Genomic DNA, 4819 nt, shown 5'->3' with positions numbered 1-4819 from the left:
GTCAGAGGGAGAAGCAGACTCCCCGCTGAGCAGGGAGCCCGATGTGGGACTCGATCCCAGGACTCCAGGATCATGACCTGAGCCGAAGGCAGTCGCTTAACCAACTGAGCCACCCAGGCGCCCCTCTTTCTGCATTTTTACTGTTACTCCAACTGTGCCTTTGTACTTATAGTGGCTTTCTTGTAGACACTGTACAATTGGGTCGTGCTTCTTCATCCTGACAATCTCTGCGTTTTAATCAGTCAACTTAAACAATTTATATTTAGTATGATTATTATTACAGTGGTTTAAATCTATTAACTTAATACTTATTTTCTATTGGGCCCATCTGTTCTTAGTTCCCTTTTTCCTACTTTCCTGACTATATTTTTGATCAATTGAAGAATATTTATTATTCCATTTTATCCTTTTATTGGCTTATCAGGTATACTGCCTCGGCTGTGCATGTGTATGAGTTGTTGCTGTTTAGTGGTTTAGAGTTTACAGTATACATTTTTAATTTATCAGACTCTACCTTTAAATAATACCATATTACTTTATGAATTATATAAGAACATTACCACGATCTACTTCCATTTCTTCCCATTTATGACTTTGGGTTATTTTGTTGTACATTTTACTTCTGCATATATTGTAAGTTCCACAATACATTGTTGTTATTTCCCTTTAAACAGTAAAGTATCCTGTAAAGAGATCTCAAAAAACAAGGGGGAAAATGTTTTATATTTACCCACATAATCACCATTTCTGGGCTCTTCATTCCTTGGTGTAGATCCAGATTCCTTCTGTTATCATTTTCTTCTGCTTTGAAGGACTCCCTTTAGCATTATGAGCTGGTCCCCTGGTGATGAATTTCCTCTAAATTTTTAGGGTCTAGAAAAGTTTTTATTTTACGTCAATGTACTTGGTATTAAGTTGTATGTTGACAGCCTTTTTTTCTTTCAAAAAAAAAAGACGTCACTTCATATAGCTTTTGGCTTGGAATGTTTCCAAAAAGAAGTCTGTTGTCATTCTTATCTTTGTATCTCTGTACATAATGAGAATTCACTTTCTTCTGTGGGTTTTCAGCAGTTTGATTATAATAATGGCCTGGCATAGTTTTCTTCCTTTTTCCCCCCCGTGAGTGGCTCATTGAAATTTGTGGATCTGTAGTTTTATAATTTTCATCAAATTTGGAAAAAGTTGTGGTCATTATTTCTTCACATAGTTTTTCTGTCCTCTCTCCTTTTTCCTCCCTGGGGCTCCAATTACACATATGTTAGGCCAGTTGATGTTGTCCGACAGCTCAATGATCCTCTGTCCACTTTTCCTCCCACTCATCTCCCTCTATATGTTTCATTTTGGAACATTTCTATTGCCATTCCTTCAAGTTCACTAATTTTTCCTTTTAAAGTGTTTAATCTGCTGTTAAATTCCATTTGTATATTATTTTTAATCTCACACATTGTATTTTCAACTCCAGAAGTTCAATTTGGGTCTTTTAAAACATATTCTATTTTTCCCTTCTTTATGCTCATGATTTTCTCTGCCTTCTTGGACATATACCTGTTTTACCATCTACTTTCCTCATTCTATCATCTGGTCATTTCTGGATCTGTTTCTATTGATATATTTTTCTTCTTTTATGGGTCACATTTTCCTTTTGCATTCCTGGTAATTTTTAAAAAAAGATTTTATTTATTTATTTGAGAGAGAGAGAGAGAGACAGAGATAGTGAGAGAAAGCACGAGTGGGCAGGAGAGGGAGAAACAGATTCCCCACTGAGCAGGGAGCCTGACGTGGGGTTCAATCCCAGGACTCTGGGATCATGACCTGAGCTGAAGGCAGATGCTTAACTGACTGAGTCACCCAGGTGCCCCTAATTCCTGGTAATTTTTGATTGGATGCCAGGCATTGCAATTTTTCTTTGTTAGGTGCTAAAGTTTTTCATGTTCCTTTAAATATTTTTGGCTTTGCTCTGAGATGCAGTTAAGTTACTTGGAGCCGGTTTGATCCTTTCAAGGCTTGCTTTTCAGCTTTGTAAGCAGATCTAGGTCAGCCTTTAGTCTAGGGCAAATTTGACTCCACTATAGAGGCAATACCCTTCTGAGGACTCTACTCAATGCCCTATTGTTATGAGGTCTTGCCACTCTGGCTACTGGGAAGATGAACATTTCTTATTCCCGTATGACCCCAGAGGATGGTTCTGCCTCTTTCTTTCTATTGCTCCTCCCTCAGCCTTGTGGTTTTCTCACACTCATGCACTAATCAGTACTTACTAATCAGTATTGATCAGTAAAGACTGGAGGAGAACCCTCTGCAGACCTCTGAAGCTCTTTCTCTCTGTGTAGCTCTCCTTTCTCTGGTGTTATACACCATGAATTATAGATGTCTTGGAGTCTCTGAACTCTGGGTTCTAACTTAGAGAGAGTTCTGAGTTTTGTTTGGATTTTTCTTCTCTGGAATGTAGGCTGGAAACTCTCTCCAGGGACAGTTGTAGGGTTCACCTCATGTGTTTACCTTTTCTCAGGCCTCACTGTCCGGGACTGCCTTTTATCCAGTGTCTGAAAACCATAGTTTCATTAGCGTGCGTGTGCATATGTGTGTGTGTCTAGTTTAAGATCAGAGGGTAAATCTGATAGGACTTTCTTCATTTTGGCGGGAAATGGAAGTGCCTGTCATGACTTCTCAGAAGGGATTCGGACCGCTGGGCAAAGCCTCCTTTTGTATTCCCCTTTCCTCTTTCCTGTTACCCGGGATTAAGACATGATGGCTCGAGCTTCAGGAGCTTTCTTAGACCAGGAGGTGACTTATAAGATGGAAGTTACATGCTAAGGGTGTAGGAAAAGAGAGATGGATAAAAGGAGCCCAGATCCTTGATGACATTGCGGAATAGCCCCACCACCTCTGTAGAGCCAACTTCTCATTTTCTTTTACTTGAGACAATATGTCCTTGTGTGTTTAATTCTAAGTTATTTGGTGCTTTCTGCTTCGCTACTAAACCTAATTCTAATGGATACAGCTCCTCATCCCAGCACACCCTTGTTTCCCTCTCAAATGCCCAAAGACTGCCCAGAGGATGTGGACCCACAGTGGGGAGTGATGAAGCTGGCTTTGTCCCCATCCACTGGTCATTCCATCTGGCTTTGGTCTTGACTTCTCTTCCACTCTCTGAAGCTGGCCCACGGGGGCCTTTGCTCCAGGATCTGATTCCTGACTTTGCCCATACACATCAGAACCTACCCACAGACATGGTTCTATACTCCTGGCCCCCTCATCTTGCAAGGTGCAGGGGTGCAGATAGTGCAGCCATGTAGCCCTGTGAAGAATGCAGTGGTGAAGGTGGTCCTGTGGGCTGAGTGATGCAGTGGTGGAGTTGGACAGGGGCTGTAGGAGGAGGGCAGTTTGGTGGTTTAGGGGCATGGCAGGTGGTAGAGGTGGTGCAGGTAATGTGTGCAGTGTGGTGCAAGGGCATGGCTTGGGGTGTGTGTGAATGATCTGACTTCATTCCTGTTTCTGCCTCCCACTGACTACTATTCACTGGCAAGGGTGACCGACACTGGTTGGGTGTTGTCCACCCCAGACCCTTCCTCTCATCTCCTTGCCTGCCCCTCCTCTTTGCCAACAGAGTTCCTGTCTGTTCTGGTCACCCAGCTTCCTACATGCAGCCACCAAGCCAATCAACAGCAGCCCCACTGCTCTCATGACTCAGGAAGGGGTGCCTGAGGCCACTGGGGCAGGTGGAAAGGTGTGCTGGAACGCTATGGGGAAACCCATCAAAGAGACTCACAGCAGAGACAGCTCCCCTCCTCTCTGAAGATGCACTGTGCATGCGGGTGATGCTGGGCACCAAGGGCCACCCTGAGGCATATGGCCGCCAGGACAACAGGTCAAGTCTGGGAGAGCAGGTGGGCGGAAGTTTCTGAGTCGTGGTGATGTTACTGCCAGGGTGCCAAGAGAACCACCCTACATGCCCTGCCTTGGGTAACACAGCTTCCCACAGCTTGCAGTCACATCCCACGTGGTGGCAGGCAGGTTGCCCTCACCGCAAAGCAGGGACAAGGGTCGCCACTTGCCGCATCGTCATGAAGGGCAAAGGGCTCATGGTGGCTGACCCCTGGACCAGCTCTGGGCACACTGTGCACCCTGGAAGTGCTTGATTGCCTCCCTCAAAGGGGAGGGGTGTTGATGACAAGAAACATATGGGTCCTGGATGGTCCCCACCCCACCCTGAGGGCACACAGAGGACTCCGTTATTATCTATAATGTTTCTATATTTTACATTAGAAAAGGGAAAGAGTTAAAACAATTGGAACAAAATGCTAGTGATTGTCATTTCTGTGTGGCGGGTGCACAGCTGTGCGCTTTTTGTTCGTGTACTTTTCTGAAATGACATAAAAGGCGATGATGAGCTGCCCTTCTTCCCTCCCCCGTGCCGGGTCCACAGGCCCATTGGCTGGTGGGGGGTGGCCCCTGCTCCGGTTTCAGGATGTGTCCCTGGCTGTGCCCCCAGCAGCTCCCCCCAGCTCATGCTCCTCTCCACAGCCCGGCGGCTCGAGCAGAGAGCAGATGGCTGCTCTGCAGGCCACCAGACGCTCTCCGACACTTCTCTCCCTGCCACCATGCCCAGGGCCCTGTTGCCCTCCAGCCACTCCGGGGCTGAGAGCTGGGGAGCTCCGGGAGAGGGGGGCGGTGGGGTGCCAGGGGAGGGCAGGGGGAGATGGGGTCAAGGGGAGGTGCCCTCTCTCTGCTTCTCTCCCAGTGAGTGGCTTTCCGACCACAGCTGAGTGTGGGTGTTGGGGGCAGGAGGGGGGCACGAGGGACGCAATCAAGAATTCCA

This window comes from Eumetopias jubatus, unplaced genomic scaffold, assembly GCF_037043125.1.
Source record: "Eumetopias jubatus isolate StellerSeaLion01/CBP00866 unplaced genomic scaffold, mEumJub1_p1.0 scaffold_7, whole genome shotgun sequence".
In the NCBI taxonomy this organism is placed as follows: domain Eukaryota; kingdom Metazoa; phylum Chordata; class Mammalia; order Carnivora; family Otariidae; genus Eumetopias; species Eumetopias jubatus.
The sequence above is the reverse complement of the archived record's forward strand: the minus strand, read 5'-3'. Positions refer to the sequence as shown.